This window comes from Oncorhynchus clarkii, chromosome 17 (genome assembly GCF_045791955.1).
Source record: "Oncorhynchus clarkii lewisi isolate Uvic-CL-2024 chromosome 17, UVic_Ocla_1.0, whole genome shotgun sequence".
Taxonomy (NCBI): Eukaryota; Metazoa; Chordata; class Actinopteri; order Salmoniformes; family Salmonidae; genus Oncorhynchus; species Oncorhynchus clarkii.
In genome coordinates, this window is record NC_092163.1 from 81,682,858 (window position 1) to 81,701,080 (window position 18,223).

The following is an 18,223-nucleotide window of genomic DNA, read 5'->3' on the forward strand; positions in this document are numbered from 1 at the left end:
TACCTTAGTACTCTTGGGCACAGGGACTATGGTGGTCTATTTGAAACATATAGCTATTACAGACTTGGTCAGGGAGAGGTTGAAAATGTCAGTGAAGACACTTGCCAGTTGGTCAGCACAATCTTTGAGTACACGTCCTGGTCCCTCGGCTTTGTGAATGTTGACCTGTTTAAAGGTCTTGCTCACATCGGCTATGGAGAGCGTGATCACACAGTTGTCCAGAACAGCTAGGACTCTCATGCATGCTTCAGTGTTGCTTGCCACGAAGCGAGCATCATCTAGTAGGCTCACATCACTGGGCAGCACCCGGCTTGGTTTCCCTTTGTAGTCCTTCATATTTTTCAAGCCCTGCCACATCTAACAAGCGTCAGAGAAGGTGAAGCAGGATTTCTTATAATCGTCCGGATTAGCGTGCCGCTCATTGAAAGCACGGTGCACTAGCAGTTATTGACAAACACACCCCCGTCCTTCATCTTACCAGACGTAGCTGCTCTGTCCTGCCAATGCACAGAGAAGCCAGCCAGCCAGCTCTATATAGTCCATATCATCGTTCAGCAACGTCTCGGTGAAACATAAGATATTAGAGTTTTTAAAGTCTTGTTGGGGGGGATAATCTTAATCATAGATAGTCCAGGTTTATTTTCCAATGATAGCATGTTGGCCAATAATACGGAGGGAAGTGGTGGTTTACCTGCTAGTCGGTGAATTCTTGCAAGGCACCCCACCCTCCTCCCCCTTTTCCTCCGTTTTCTCTTTACGTTGATGAAGGGGATTTGGGCCTTGTCTGGGAGCAAACATTATATCCTTCGCTTCCGACTCATTAAATAAATATCTTCCTCCAGTTTGCAGTTAGTAATTGCTGTTCTTATATCCTGAAGCTATTTTCGGTCATAAGAGAAAGTAGCATCAATATTATGTACAAACAATGTGAGAAAAACAATAACAAAATAACACAATTGGTCCATAAAACGGCAGCCATCCCCTCCGGCGCCGTTATATAAGACCTTCCATGGAGCTGCCCAGTGACGTGAGCCTTCCAGACGAGCAAAATGTTTTCTATGCTCTCTTCGAGAGAACCAACTGTTCCAACTATCTGCATTGACCTTTTTTGTTTGCTTTTACTTTTTTTGATTCATCACATACGTCGCTGTTGCTACTGTTAATTAGTATCACTTTATTCCTAGTTATAATGTACATATCTACCTCCATTACATGGTACCCCTGCACATCCACTCTGTACTGGTACCCTGTGTATAGAGCCTAGTTATAATGTACATATCTACCTCCATTACCTCGTACCCCTGCACATCCACTCTGTACTGGTACCCTGTGTATAGAGCCTAGTTATAATGTACATATCTACCTCCATTACCTCGTACCCCTGCACATTCACTCTGTACTGGTACCCCGTGTATAGAGCCTAGTTATAATGTACATATCTACCTCCATTACCTCGTACCCCTGCACATCCACTCTGTACTGGTACCCCGTGTATAGAGCCTAGTTATAATGTACATATCTACCTCCATTACCTCGTACCCCTGCACATCCACTCTGTACTGGTACCCCGTGTATAGGGCCTAGTTATAATGTACATATCTACCTCATACCCCTGCACATCCACTCTGTACTGGTACCCCGTGTATAGGGCCTAGTTATAATGTACATATCTACCTCCATTACCTCGTACCCCTGCACATCCACTCTGTACTGGTACCCCGTGTATAGAGCCTAGTTATCGTTAATCATTGTATATTTATTATAACTTGTATTATTAAGTGTTGTATCTTTGATTTCTCTATTGTCTTTCTCTCTGCATTGCTGGGGCCTATAAGTTAACATCACTGTTAGTCCACACCTGTTGTTTACAAAGCATGTGACAAATAAAATGTTATTTGATTTTGATTAGATGTGCGTGTGTGTGTGTGTATGTGTGTGTGTGTGTGTGTGTGTGTATGTGTGTGTGTGTGTGTGTGTGTGTGTGTGTGTGTGTGTGTGTGTGTGTGTGTGTGTGTGTGTGTAGACATTTTAGTAATTTAGCAGACATTCTTATCCAGAGCAATCTTACAATTATTCTTATTCTTATTACTATCATCATATTACTATGCAATTATGCATCGTCATCTTAAAAGAAAGAGACAACCACATGTCTCTGTTGTAGCAGGAACATTTTCCCCCGATGAAGTAGTTATCATCAACGTCAGTGGTAGAAGGAGAAGAGGGTTTTCGGGGGGGGGGGGGCGCTGTGGTGTTAAGAGTACGTACCCTCCATGAGTACTGCATACCGTAGCTGTAGGATTAACAGGGAAATTAGGCAGACATACATTTAAGTTACTTCCATTGTGTCTGCCAACACCCCTTAGGATAATGTACATTTGATGCAGCATTATGACGACTCATTGTCACAGCTGTAGGGATTAACTGAGCTGGTCTTGGGGTCATTGTTTCAACGCTGCCTTGAAATGAGTCCAGGAGCCGAGATGATTTGGATGGACTCTGTCATTCCTGTTACCAAAAGGGGGTGGGTTTGACGAAGGGTCAATTGTTCATTCACATATTTGCTACATAATAGAGCTGGTAGTTTCACAAAGTAGAAGACGTAGCTTGGAAGATATATACAGGTTGCTGAAAATAAGAGACAGGAAATGACATCTGGTGCTGTGCTCTATTTTTGGTCTGATAAGTAGAGCTTGAGGAAAGAACACACACAAAATACACAAACAAACAGAGACAGTACTCACTCTTCCTCTGGTATTCTCTCTACACTCCTGAGGGATTGTGGGTAACACAAATGAATGTCCATATCCTGCACGGGGTCTACGGGGAAAGAAACAAACAAACACAAACACACACAAACACACACACACACATACCACACACACACAAACACACACAAATTCAACATTAAAATACAGACTACGTTAAACAGACAGCAGAATTTAATTCTGGTGAAATGTTTAATTCAGAGCTGTTCCTTATTCCTCTGTCCTCATTTCACTCTTTGTTTTTATCCTCCGACCACTATGTAGTTTCTGAGCCATCAAGGTAGCCTATTTGTTGTGAGCCCTGGGACTGGGAGAGGACTAGGAGAGGTGGGACTAGGAGAAGACTAGGAGAGGTAAGACTAGGAGAGGTAGGACTAGGAGAAGACTAGGAAAGGTAAGACTAGGAGAGGTAGGACTAGGAGAGGTAGGACTAGGAGAAGACTAGGTGAGGTAAGACTAGGAGAGGTAGGACTATGAGAGGTAGGACTAGGAGAGAAAGGAATAGGAAGGTAGGACTAGGAGAGGTGGGACTAGGAGAAGACTAGGAGAGGTAAGACTAGGAGAGGTAAGACTAGGAGAGGTAGGACTAGGAGAAGACTAGGAGAGGTAAGACTAGGAGAGGTAGGACTAGGAGAGATACGACTAGGAGAGGAAGGACTATGAGAGGTAGAAATAGGAGAGATAAGACTAGGAGAGGACTAGGAGAGGAAGGACTAGGAGAGGTAAGACTAGGAGAGGTAAGACTAGGAGAAGTAAGACAAGGAGAGGACAACGAGAGGTAAGACTAGGAGAGGTAAGGCTAGGAGAGGACTAGGAGAGGTAAGACTGGGAGAGGTAGAACTAGGAGAGGTAAGACTAGGAGAGGTAGGACTGGGAGAGGTAAGACTAGGAGAGGTAGGACTAGGAGAGGTAGGACTAGGATAGGTAAGACTAGGAGAGGACTAGGAGAGGTAGGACTAGGAGAGGACTAGGAGAGGTAGGACTAGGAGAGGTAAGACTAGGAGAGATAAAACTAGGAGAGGTAAGACTAGGAGAAGACTAGGAGAGGTAAGACTAGGAGAGGTAGGACAAGGAGAGGTAAGACTGGGAGAGGTAAGACTAGGAGAAGACTAGAAGAGTTAAGACTATGAGATGTAGGACAAGGAGAAGACTATGAGAGGTAGGACTGGGAGAGGTAGGACTAGGAGAGATAGGACTAGGAGAGGTAAGACTAGGAGAGGTAGGACTAGGAGAGGACTAGGAGAGGTAGGACTAGGAGAGGACTAGAAGAGGAAGGACTAGGAGAGGTAAGACTGGGAGAGATAGGACTAGGAGAGGACTAGGAGAGGACTATAAGAGGAAGGACTAGGAGAGGTAAGACTAGGAGAGATGGGACTAGGAGAGGACTAGAAGAGGAAGGACTAGGAGAGGTAAGACTAGGAGAGGTAAGACTAGGCGAGGACTAGGAGAGGTAAGACTAGGGGAGGTAAGGCTAGAAGAGGACTAGGAGAGGTAAGACTAGGAAAGGTAGGACTATGAGAGGTAGAACTAGGAGAGGACTAGGAGAGGTAGGACTAGGAGAGGACTAGGAGAGGTAAGACTGGGAGAGGTAGGACTAGGAGAGGTAGGACTAGGAGAGGTAAGTCTAGGAGAGGTAATACTAGGAGAGGACTAGGAGAGGTAAGACTGGGAGAGGTAAGACTAGGAGAGGTAAGACTAGGAGAGGTGGGACTAGGAGAAGACTAGGAGAGGTAAGACTAGGAAAGGTAGGACTAGGAGAGGTAGAACTAGGAGAGGTAGGACTAGGAGAGGTAAGACTAGGAGAGGTGAGACTAGGAGAGGTAAGACTAGCAGAGGTACTACTAGCAGAGGACTAGGAGAGGTAGGACTAGGAGAGGACTAAAAGAGGTAGGACTAGGAGAGGTAGGATTAGGAGAGGTAGGACTAGGAGAGGACTAGGAGAGGTGGGACTATGAGAGGTAGGACTAAGAGAGGCAGGACTAGGAGAGGTAAGACTAGGAGAGGTAGGACTAGGAGAGGTAAGACTAGGAGAAGACTAGGAGAGGACTAGGAGAGGTAAGACTAGGAGAGGTAGGACTAGGAGAGGTAAGACTAGGAGAGGTAGGACTAGGAGAGGTACTACTAGGAGAGGACTAGGAGAGGTAAGACTAGGAGAAGACTAGGAGAGGTATGACTAGGAGAGGTAGGACTAGGAGAGGTAAGACTAGGAGAGGTAGGACTATGAGAGGTAAGACTAGGAGAGGTAAGACTAGGAGAGGTACTACTAGGAGAGGACTAGGAGAGGTAAGACTGGGAGAGGTAGAACTAGAAGAGGTAAGACTAGGAGAGGTAAGACTAGGAGAGGTACTACTAGGAGAGGACTAGTAGAGGTAAGACTGGGAGAGGTAGGACTAGGAGAGGTAAGACTGGGAGAGGTAGGACTAGGAGAGGTAAGACTAGGAGAGGACTAGGAGAGGTAAGACTGGCAGAGGTAGGACTAGGAGAGGTAAGACTGGGAGAGGTAGGACTAGGAGAGGTAAGATTAGGAGAAGTAAGACTAGGAGAGGAAGGACTAGGAGAGGAACTACTAGGAGAGGACTAGGAGAGGTAAGACTGGGAGAGTTAGGACTAGGAGAGGTATGACTGGGAGAGGTAGGACTAGGAGAGGTAAGACTAGGACAAGTAAGACTAGGAGAGGAAGGACTATCAGAGGTAAGACTAGGAGAGGTAAGACTAGGAGAGGTAAGACTCAGATAGGTAAGACTAGGAGAGGTAAGATTAGGAGAGGTAGGACTAGGAGAGGTAGGACTAGGCGAGGTAATACTAGGAGAGGACTAGAAGAGGTAGGACTAGGAGAGGACTAGGAGAGGTAGGACTAGGAGAGGTAAGACTAGGAGAGGTAAGACTTTGAGAGGTAGGACAAGGAGAGGTATGACTAGGAGAGGACTAGGAGAGGTAGGACTAGGAGAGGTAAAACTAGGAGAGGATTAGGAGAGGTAGAACTAGGAAAGGTAGGACTAGGAGAGGTAGAACTATGAGAGGTAGGACTAGGAGAGGTTGGACTAGAAGAGGTAGGACTAGGAGAGGACTAGGAGAGGTAGGACTAGGAGTGGACTAGGAGAGGTAGGACTAGGAGATGTAAGACTAGGAGAGATAAGACTAGGAGAGGTAAGACTAGGAGAAGACTAGGAGAGGTAAGACTAGGAGAGGTAGGACAAGGAGAGGTAAGACTGGGAGAGGTAAGACTAGGAGAAGACTAGGAGAGGTAAGACTAGGAGATGTAGGACAAGGAGAAGACTAGGAGAGGTAGGACTATTAGAGGTAGGACTAGGAGAGATAGGACTAGGAGAGGTAAGACTAGGAGAGGTAGGACTAGGAGAGGACTAGGAGAGGTAGGACTAGGAGAGGACTAGAAGAGGAAGGACTAGGAGAGGTAAGACTGGGAGAGATAGGACTAGGAGAGGACTAGGAGAGGTAGGACTAGGAGAGGACTAGAAGAGGAAGGACTAGGAGAGGTAAGACTAGGAGAGATAGGACTAGGAGAGGACTAGAAGAGGAAGGACTAGGAGAGGTAAGACTAGGAGAGGTAAGACTAGGAGAGGACTAGGAGAGGTAAGACTAGGAGAGGTAGGACTAGGAGAGGTAGGACTAGAAGAGGTAAGACTAGGAGAGGTAGGACTATGAGAGGTAAGACTAGGAGAGGTAAGACTAGGAGAGGTACTACTAGGAGAGGACTAGGAGAGGTAAGACTGGAGAGGTAGGACTAGGAGAGGTAAGACTGGGAGAGGTAGGACTAGGAGAGGTAAGACTAGGAGAGGACTAGGAGAGGTAAGACTGGCAGAGGTAGGACTAGGAGAGGTAAGACTGGGAGAGGTAGGACTAGGAGAGGTACGATTAGGAGACGTAAGACTAGGAGAGGAAGGACTAGGAGAGGTACTACTAGGAGAGGACTATGAGAGGTAAGACTGGGAGAGTTAGGACTAGGAGAGGTATGACTGGGAGAGGTAGGACTAGGAGAGGTAAGACTAGGACAAGTAAGACTAGGAGAGGAAGGACTATCAGAGGTAAGACTAGGAGAGGTAAGAATAGGAGAGGTAAGACTCGGAGAGGTAAGACTAGGAGAGGTAAGATTAGGAGAGGTAGGACTAGGAGAGGTAGGACTAGGCGAGGTAATACTAGGAGAGGACTAGAAGAGGTAGGACTAGGAGAGGACTAGGAGAGGTAGGACTATGAGAGGTAAGACTAGGAGAGGTAAGACTTTGAGAGGTAGGACTAGGAGAGGTAAGACTAGGAGAGGACTAGGAGAGGTTGGACTAGGAGAGGTAAGACTAGGAGAGGATTAGGAGAGGTAGAACTAGGAAAGGTAGGACAAGGAGAGGTAGAACTAGGAGAGGTAGGACTAGGAGAGGTTGGACTAGAAGAGGTAGGACCAGGAGAGGACTAGGAGAGGTAGGACTAGGAGAGGACTAGGAGAGGTAGGACTAGGAGATGTAAGACTAGGAGAGATAAGACTAGGAGAGGTAAGACTAGGAGAAGACTAAGAGAGGTAAGACTAGGAGAGGAAGGACAAGGAGAGGTAAGACTCGGAGAGGTAAGACTAGGAGAAGACTAGGAGAGGTAAGACTAGGAGATGTAGGACAAGGAGAAGACTATGAGAGGTAGGACTAGGAGAGGTAGGACTAGGAGAGATAGGACTAGGAGAGGTAAGACTAGGAGAGGTAGGACTAGGAGAGGACTAGGAGAGGTAGGACTAGGAGAAGACTAGAAGAGGAAGGACTAGGAGAGGTAAGACTGGGAGAGATAGGACTAGGAGAGGACTAGGAGAGGTAGGACTAGGAGAGGACTAGAAGAGGAAAGACTAGGAGAGGTAAGACTAGGAGAGATAGGACTAGGAGAGGACTAGAAGAATAAGGACTAGGAGAGGTAAGACTAGGAGAGGTAAGACTAGGAGAGGACTAGGAGAGGTAAGACTAGGAGAGGTAAGGCTAGAAGAGGACTAGGAGAGGTAAGACTAAGAAAGGTAGGACTATGAGAGGTAGAACTAGGAGAGCACTAGGAGAGGTAGGACTAGGAGAGGTCTAGGAGAGTTAAGACTGGGAGAGGTAGGACTAGGAGAGGTAGGACTAGGAGAGGTAAGTCTAGGAGAGGTAATACTAGGAGAGGACTAGGAGAGGTAAGACTGGGAGAGGTAAGACTAGGAGAGGTAAGACTAGGAGAAGTAAGACTAGGAGAGGTAATACTAGGAGAGGTGGGACTAGGAGAAGACTAGGAGAGGTAAGACTAGGAAAGGTAGGACTAGGAGAGGTAGAACTAGGAGAGGACTAGGAGAGGTAGGACTAGGAGAGGTAAGACTAGGAGAGGTAAGACTAGGAGAGGTAAGACTAGCAGAGGTACTACTAGCAGAGGACTAGGAGAGGTAGGACTAGGAGAGGACTAAAAGAGGTAGGACTAGGAGAGGTTGGATTAGGAGAGGTAGGACTAGGAGAGGACTAGGAGAGGTAGGAATAAGAGAGGTAGGACTAAGAGAGGCAGGACTAGGAGAGGTAAGACTAGGAGAGGTAGGACTAGGAGAGGTAAGACTAGGAGAAGACTAGGAGAGGACTAGGAGAGGTAAGACTAGGAGAGGTAGGACTAGGAGAGGTAGGACTAGGAGAGGTAAGACTAGGAGAGGTAGGACTAGGAGAGGTACTACTAGCGGTAAGACTAGGAGAAGACTAGGAGAGGTAGGACTAGGAGAGGTAAGACTAGGAGAGGTAGGACTAGGAGAGGTAGGACTAGGAGAGGTAGGACTAGGAGAGGTAAGACTAGGAGAGGTAAGACTAGGAGAGGTACTACTAGGAGAGGACTAGGAGAGGTAAGACTGGGAGAGGTAGGACTAGGAGAGGTAAGACTAGGAGAGGTAAGACTAGGAGAGGTACTACTAGGAGAGGACTAGTAGAGGTAAGACTGGGAGAGGTAGGACTAGGAGAGGTAAGACTGGGAGAGGTAGGACTAGGAGAGGTAAGACTAGGAGAGGACTAGGAGAGGTAAGACTGGCAGAGGTAGGACTAGGAGAGGTAAGACTGGGAGAGGTAGGACTAGGAGAGGTAAGATTAGGAGATAGACTAGGAGAGGAAGGACTAGGAGAGGTACTACTAGGAGAGGACTAGGAGAGGTAAGACTTGGGAGAGGTAGGACTAGGAGAGGTAAGACTGGGAGAGGTAGGACTAGGAGAGGTAAGACTAGGAGAAGTAAGACTAGGAGAGGAAGGACTAGGAGAGGTAAGACTAGGAGAGGTAAGACTCGGAGAGGTAAGACTAGGAGAGGTAAGATTAGGAGAGGTAGGACTAGGAGAGGTAGGACTAGGTGAGGTAATACTAGGAGAGGACTAGGAGAGGTAGGACTAGGAGAGGACTAGGAGAGGTAGGACTAGGAGAGGTAGGACTAGGAGAGGTAAGACTAGGAGAGGTAAGACTTTGAGAGGTAGGACTAGGAGAGGTAAGACTAGGAGAGGACTATGAGAGGTAGGACTAGGAGAGGTAAGACTAGGAGAGGATTAGTTGAGGTAGAACTAGGAAAGGTAGGACTAGGAGAGGTAGAACTAGGAGAGGTAGGACTAGGAGAGGTAGGACTAGGAGAGGTAGGACTATGAGAGGTAGGACTAGGAGTGGTTGGACTAGGAGAGGTAGGACTAGGAGAGGTAGGACTAGGAGAGGATTAGGAGAGGTAGGACTAGGAGAGGATTAGGAGAGGTAGGACTAGGAGAGGATTAGGAGAGGTAGGACTAGGAGAGGATTAGGAGAGGTAGGACTAGGAGAGGTAAGACTAGGAGAGGTAGGACTAGGAGAGGTAAGACTAGGAGAGGTAGGACTAGGAGAGGACTAGGAGAGGACTATAAGAGGAAGGACTAGGAGAGGTAGGACTAGGAGAGGTAGGACTAGGAGTGGTTGGACTAGGAGTGGTTGGACTAGGAGAGGTAGGACTAGGAGAGGTAGGACTAGGAGATGTAGGACTAGGAGTGGTTGGGCTAGGAGAGGTAGGACTAGGAGTGGTTGGACTAGGAGAGGTAGGACTAGGAGTGGTTGGACTAGGAGATGTAGGACTAGGAGTGGTTGGACTAGGAGAGGTAGGACTAGGAGTGGTTGGACTAGGAGTGGTTGGACTAGGAGAGGTAGGACTAGGAGAGGTAGGACTAGGAGAGGTAAGACTAGGAGAGGACTAGGAGAGGACTAGGAGAGGACTAGCAGAGGTAAGACTAGGATATGTAGGACTAGGAGATGTAGGACTAGGAGTGGTTGGACTAGGAGAGGTAGGACTAGGAGTGGTTGGACTAGGAGAGGACTAGGAGAGGTGGGACTAGGAGAGGTAGGACTAGGAGAGGACTAGGAGAGGTAAGACTAGGAGAGGACTTGGAGAGGTAAGACTAGGAGAGGTAGGACAAGGAGAGGTAAGACTAGGAGAGGACTGGGAGAGGACTAGGAGAGGACTAGGAGAGGTAGGACTAGGAGAGGTGGGACTAGGAGAGGACTAGGAGAGGTGGGACTAGGAGAGGGCTAGGAGAGGTAAGACTAGGAGAGGACTAGGAGAGGACTAGGAGATATAGATCTGGGCGAGGATTATTCCCTATTCCCTATTTAGTGCATTGCATTGAACCAGGGCCCATAGCACCCTATTCCCTATTTAGTGCATTGCATTGAACCAGGGCCCATAGCACCCTATTCCCTATTAGTGCATTGCATTGAACCAGGGCCCATAGCACCCTATTCCCTATTTAGTGCATTGCATTGAACCAGGGCCCATAGCACCCTATTCCCTATTTAGTGCATTGCATTGAACCAGGGCCCATAGCACCATATTCCCTATTTAGTGCATTGCATTGAACCAGGGCCCATAGCACCCTATTCCCTATTTAGTGCATTGCATTGAACCAGGGCCCATAGCACCCTATTCCCTATTTAGTGCATTGCATTGAACCAGGGCCCATAGCACCCTATTCCCTATTTAGTGCATTGCATTGAACCAGGGCCCATAGCACCCTATTCCCTATTTAGTGCATTTCATTTTACCAGGCTCATGTGTCTCTGATAACAAAGTATTTGAACACATACAGGGTCTGAGAATAATGATTAACACTGAAGATATTACATTACCTCACATATGTTATTTAGGAATACTGATACGTGTATCTTACCAACAGAGTTAAGTTCATCCCAAATGGCACCCTTCTCCCTGTGACTCGTTCCAGGAAACTAGGTGTACGTCGCGCTTCATTACTTCACAGGAGAGTCATTCGTTCCAGGAAACTAGGTGTACGTCGCGCTTCATTACTTCACAGGAGAGTCATTCGTTCCAGGAAACTAGGTGTACGTCGCACTTCATTACTTCACAGGAGAGTCATTCGTTCCAGGAAACTAGGTGTACGTCGCGCTTCATTACTTCACAGGAGAGTCATTCGTTCCAGGAAACTAGGTGTACGTCGCGCTTCATTACTTCACAGGAGAGTCATTCGTTCCAGGATACTAGGTGTACGTCACGCTTCATTACTGCACAGGAGAGTCATTCGTTCCAGGAAACTAGGTGTACGTCGTGCTTCATTACTTCACAGGAGAGTCATTCGTTCCAGGAAACTAGGTGTACGTCGTGCTTCATTACTTCACAGGAGAGTCATTCGTTCCAGGAAACTAGGTGTACGACGCGCTTCATTACTTCACAGGAGAGTCATTCGTTCCAGGAAACTAGGTGTACGTCGCGCTTCATTACTTCACAGGAGAGTCATTCGTTCCAGGAAACTAGGTGTACGTCGCGCTTCATTACTTCACAGGAGAGTCATTCGTTCCAGGAAACTAGGTGTACGTCGCGCTTCATTACTTCACAGGAGAGTCATTCGTTCCAGGAAACTAGGTGTACGTCGCGCTTCATTACTTCACAGGAGAGTCATTCGTTCCAGGATACTAGGTGTACGTCACGCTTCATTACTGCACAGGAGAGTCATTCGTTCCAGGAAACTAGGTGTACGTCGTGCTTCATTACTTCACAGGAGAGTCATTCGTTCCAGGAAACTAGGTGTACGTCGTGCTTCATTACTTCACAGGAGAGTCATTCGTTCCAGGAAACTAGGTGTACGACGCGCTTCATTACTTCACAGGAGAGTCATTCGTTCCAGGAAACTAGGTGTACGTCGCGCTTCATTACTTCACAGGAGAGTCATTCGTTCCAGGAAACTAGGTGTACGTCGCGCTTCATTACTTCACAGGAGAGTCATTCGTTCCAGGAAACTAGGTGTACGTCACGCTTCATTACTGCACAGGAGAGTCATTCGTTCAAGGAAACTAGGTGTACGTCGCGCTTCATTACTTCACAGGAGAGTCATTCGTTCCAGGAAACTAGTTGTACGTCGCGCTTCATTACTTCACAGGAGAGTCATTCGTTCCAGGAAACTAGGTGTACGTCGCGCTTCATTACTTCACAGGAGAGTCATTCGTTCAAGGAAACTAGGTGTACGTCGCGCTTCATTACTTCACAGGAGAGTCATTCGTTCCAGGAAACTAGGTGTACGTCGCGCTTCATTACTTCACAGGAGAGTCATTCGTTCCAGGAAACTAGGTGTACGTCGTGCTTCATTACTTCACAGGAGAGTCATTCGTTCCAGGAAACTAGGTGTACGTCGCGCTTCATTACTTCACAGGAGAGTCATTCGTTCCAGGAAACTAGGTGTACGTCGCGCTTCATTACTTCACAGGAGAGTCATTCGTTCCAGGAAACTAGGTGTACGTCGCGCTTCATTACTTCACAGGAGAGTCATTCGTTCCAGGAAACTAGGTGTACGTCGCGCTTCATTACTTCACAGGAGAGTCATTCGTTCCAGGAAACTAGGTGTACGTCGCGCTTCATTACTTCACAGGAGAGTCATTCGTTCCAGGAAACTAGGTGTACGTCACGCTTCATTACTGCACAGGAGAGTCATTCGTTCAAGGAAACTAGGTGTACGTCGCGCTTCATTACTTCACAGGAGAGTCATTCGTTCCAGGAAACTAGGTGTACGTCGCGCTTCATTACTTCACAGGAGAGTCATTCGTTCCAGGAAACTAGGTGTACGTCGCGCTTCATTACTTCACAGGAGAGTCATTCGTTCCAGGAAACTAGGTGTACGTCACGCTTCATTACTGCACAGGAGAGTCATTCGTTCCAGGAAACTAGGTGTACGTCGCGCTTCATTACTTCACAGGAGAGTCATTCGTTGCAGGAAACTAGGTGTACGTCGCGCTTCATTACTTCACAGGAGAGTCATTCGTTCCAGGAAACTAGGTGTACGTCGCGCTTCATTACTTCACAGGAGAGTCATTCGTTCCAGGAAACTAGGTGTACGTCGCGCTTCATTACTTCACAGGAGAGTCATTCGTTCCAGGAAACTAGGTGTACGTCGCACTTCATTACTTCACAGGAGATTCATTAGTTCCAGGAAACTAGGTGTACGTCGTGCTTCATTACTTCACAGGAGAGTCATTCGTTCCAGGAAACTAGGTGTACGTCGCGCTTCATTACTTCACAGGAGAGTCATTCGTTCCAGGAAACTAGGTGTACGTTGCGCTTCATTACTTCACAGGAGAGTCATTCGTTCCAGGAAACTAGGTGTACGTCGCACTTCATTACTTCACAGGAGAGTCATTAGTTCCAGGAAACTAGGTGTACGTCGCGCTTCATTACTTCACAGGAGAGTCATTTGAATGTAAATGTTTTTAGCCTAAAGGCTCCCTGGAACATGTGAACTTTCATGTGCCTTAATAACAAACGTGTATGTCATCTGTAAATATGAATAAAATGGTTCAATTACGAGCCTAGTTGGTTTAGCCACAGAAAAAGACAGGAACCTTCCCGCTAGCCATGATTGGCTGAGATAATGGGTGGGCTGGGCATGCCAAGAGTTGAGTTCGGATTGGCCATGTAGCATGCCTCTGTCTATAATATGAACTGGTCAGTATGTATAGGTAATCTAACGCAGCTTTCTTTAAAGATGATGAATAACTGCTAAAGTGCTGCTAATGCTCTCCACTTTCTGCAGGACCGAGTTTTGAAATAAGTGGAATGCCCGGTGGAAGCAAAGTATGATAGCTAAGGAGCTGGAGATTCTTGTATTTGATTGCAAATTGCATCTTTCTCCGGATTACATCTTCAAGCTAAGGACAACCATTACATCTGCGACAGAGTGGGAGAAGCATTTATCCATATATACGGGTAAGAGAGTCTAGCTAGCTACATTTTCAGATAATATACGTTCCTACTTTTGTCAGAAAGTAGTTTTTCATTACAAGTTAAAGCGTATCTGTATTTTTTATTTTTTCAATTCAATCGATTTGATTTAAAAAATAGCGTGTCATAAAAGTGAATGCCTATGGGCTCTGGTCAAACGTAGTGCCCTATTTGGGGAAAAGGGTGCCATTTGTGATACATACTAAGACATACTATTCTCAGTGTCAGACCAGGTTAGATTACAGTTGGACTGTTAGTCTATTCTCAGTGTCAGACCAGGTTAGAATACCGTTAGACTGTTAGACTATTAGACAGTGTCAGACCAGGTTAGAATACCGTTAGACTGTTAGACTATTAGACAGTGTCAGACCAGGTTAGATTACAGTTAGACTGTTAGACTATTAGACAGTGTCAGACCAGGTAGATTACCGTTAGACTGTTAGACTATTAGACAGTGTCAGACCAGGTTAGATTACCGTTAGACTGTCAGACTGTTAGACAGTGTCAGACCAGGTTAGATTACAGTTAGACTGTTAGACTATTAGACAGTGTCAGACCAGGTTAGATTACAGTTAGACTGTTAGACTATTAGACAGTGTCAGACCAGGTTAGATTACAGTTAGACTGTTAGACTATTAGACAGTGTCAGACCAGGTAGATTACAGTTAGACTGTTAGACTATTAGACAGTGTCAGACCAGGTTAGATTACAGTTAGACTGTTAGACTATTAGACAGTGTCAGACCAGGTAGATTACCGTTAGACTGTTAGACTATTAGACAGTGTCAGACCAGGTTAGATTACAGTTAGACTGTTAGACTATTAGACAGTGTCAGACCAGGTTAGATTACCGTTAGACTGTTAGACTATTAGACAGTGTCAGACCAGGTTAGATTACCGTTAGACTGTTAGACTATTAGACAGTGTCAGACCAGGTTAGATTACAGTTAGACTGTTAGACTATTAGACAGTGTCAGACCAGGTTAGATTACAGTTAGACTGTTAGACTATTAGACAGTGTCAGACCAGGTTAGATTACCGTTAGACTGTTAGACTATTAGACAGTGTCAGACCAGGTTAGATTACAGTTAGACTGTTAGTCTATTCTCAGTGTCAGACCAGGTTAGAATACCGTTAGACTGTTAGACTATTAGACAGTGTCAGACCAGGTTAGATTACAGTTAGACTGTTAGACTATTAGACAGTGTCAGACCAGGTTAGATTACAGTTAGACTGTTAGTCTATTCTCAGTGTCAGACCAGGTTAGAATACCGTTAGACTGTTAGACTATTAGACAGTGTCAGACCAGGTTAGAATACCGTTAGACTGTTAGACTATTAGACAGTGTCAGACCAGGTTAGATTACAGTTAGACTGTTAGACTATTAGACAGTGTCAGACCAGGTTAGATTACAGTTAGACTGTTAGACTATTAGACAGTGTCAGACCAGGTTAGATTACCGTTAGACTGTTAGACTATTAGACAGTGTCAGACCAGGTTAGATTACCGTTAGACTGTTAGACAGTGTCAGACCAGGTTAGATTACCGTTAGACTGTTAGACTATTAGACAGTGTCAGACCAGGTTAGATTACCGTTAGACTGTTAGACTATTAGACAGTGTCAGACCATGTAGATTACAGTTAGACTGTTAGACTATTAGACAGTGTCAGACCAGGTTAGATTACAGTTAGACTGTTAGACTATTAGACAGTGTCAGACCAGGTAGATTACAGTTAGACTGTTAGACTATTAGACAGTGTCAGACCAGGTTAGATTACAGTTAGACTGTTAGACTATTAGACAGTGCCTAACAAGCATGAAGAACACAAGGATACAAATCAATAATGAATATCAGACCTGGGTTCAAATACTATTTGAAATTATTTTCAATCCATTGCCTTGGCTTGATTGTGTTTGCCTGGCTTAATGGACCAATAGAATAGTTCCATAACTCTAACCCCACCCCTCTGGCCAGCAGACAGGTCTAAAGCAAACACTCAAAGCATTTGAAAGATTTCAAATAGTTTTTGAACCCATAGTGTGCTGAACCCTGAATATAAAAAACCCACCTTCTTTCTTCCACAATAATCACCGAACATTACAGTTCCTTTAACAGAAACAACACCTCCTTCTTTCTAATGAAAGCTACGCTCAGGTCAACTTTAAATAGGATTATAAAACACAAGCCACTAGAAGATGAAGGGGAAGGAAAAGGGCAGACAGACATTTCCTTGCTTTCCCTCTGTCTGGCTGGAGCTCAATTGTAAAAAAAATAAAAAAATGTAATTATCCGTTTATATGAAGAAATGAATCGTGTTGAGGAATAGCAGGGCCGGTAGCTATATTAGGTCTACATTTCCAATTAAAATAACTGGTAAGGAATGACTCTTTGTGTTACCGGGCAGCTTTATCCTGCTTCCTTAATTTGTCATGCAGCTGTACGTAATAAGGCTGGGGTAGACATCAGTACAGACAGATGAGACGGTGTGTGTGTGTGTGTGTGTGGTGCTTTGTTCAAGCAATGTGGTGCAATTTGGGATACAACCTAAGGTGACTCATTTACACGTTGTTGCTGTGTGTAGAGATAAACGCGTAGTCTCAATTTGGGATACAACCTAGGGTGACTCATTTACACGTTGTTGCTGTGTGTAGAGATGAACGCGTAGTCTCAATTTGGGATACAACCTAGGGTGACTCATTTACACGTTGTTGCTGTGTGTAGAGATGAACGTGTCATTCCTCTTACCTAAACCGGTCAGCTAATAAAAAGGCAAAGAAATAAAGACCATTTTAGATGAGGTGCTGACTAACGGACGATAAATCAGAGTTATTCCTCTCTGACCATGTGACGTGAGCAGGTAAAACTCCAGGCCATAGTAACTGAGTTCCTCGTGGTCAAGTCGATTCTCTTCAGTAATGTGTTCAGGAAAACTCTGGGCCCCTACTAATAAATGTGATTGATTTATAGTGTGGTTTATAATACGATGGTTATTAAGGCCATAGATTTATAATTTTGATGGATATGTTTCTGATTGGCTCCCACTGATCTGTCCTGACGATGCATGGGTGCTTAGAGAGGACAACATCGAGTTGAGTCAGGGTGTCCTCATAGCCTGGGGATAGGAAACACGTGCACACACACGTGCACACACACAAACGACAGGGAGATTACAGACAACATCACATAGTCAATAGATATACATTTGTTCCACTGTGCTGCATCTGTTTCTGTTCTTCAGGGCTCTGGGCTGGGTTACTGTGCTCTGGGCTGGGTTACAGGGCTCTGGGCCGGGTTACAGGGCCCTGGGCCGGGTTATAGGGCTCTGGGCCGGGTTACTGTGCTCTGGGCCGGGTTACAGGGCTCTGGGCCGGGTAACTGTGCTCTGGGCCGGGTTACAGGGCTCTGGGCCGGGTTACTGTGCTCTGTGCCAGGTTACAGGGCTCTGGGCCGGGTTACTGTGCTCTGGGCCGGGTTACAGGGCTCTGGGCCGGGTTGCAGGGCTCTGGGCTGGGTTACTGTGCTCTGGGCCGGGTTACAGGGCTCTGGGCCGGGTTACAGGGCCCTGGGCCGGGTTACAGGGCTCTGGGCCGGGTTACTGTGTTCTGGGCCGGGTTACAGGGCTCCGGGCCGGGTTGCAGGGCTCTGGGCTGGGTTACTGTGCTCTGGGCCGGGTTACAGGGCTCTGGGCCGGGTTACAGGGCTCCGGGCCGGGTTACAGGGCTCTGGAACTATCCAGAAGGACAACCATCTCTGCAGCACTCCACCCATCAGGCCTTTAGAGTGGCCAGACGGAAGCCGAAAGGCACCTAAAGAACTCTCAGACCATGAGATACAAGATTCTCTGGTCTGATGAAACTCTTTGGCCTAAATGCCAAGCTTCACATCTGGAGGAAACCTGGCACCATCCCTAGGGAGAAGCATGGTGGTGGCAGCATCATGCTGTGGGTATATTTTTCAGCGGCAGGGACTGGGAGACTAGTCAGCAACGAGGGAAAACTGAACAGACCAAAGTACAGAGGGATCCTTGATGAAAACCTGCTCCAGAGCGCTCAGGACCTCAGACTGGGGCGAAGGTTCACCTTCCAACAGGACAACAACAACTAAGCACACAGGCAAAACAACGCAGGAGTGGCTTCGGGACAAGTCTCTGAATGTCCTTGAGTGGCCTTGCCAGAGCCCAAGATCTGCAGAGAAGAATGGGAGAACCTCCACAAATACAGGTGTGCCAAGCTTGTCGTGTCATACCCAAGAA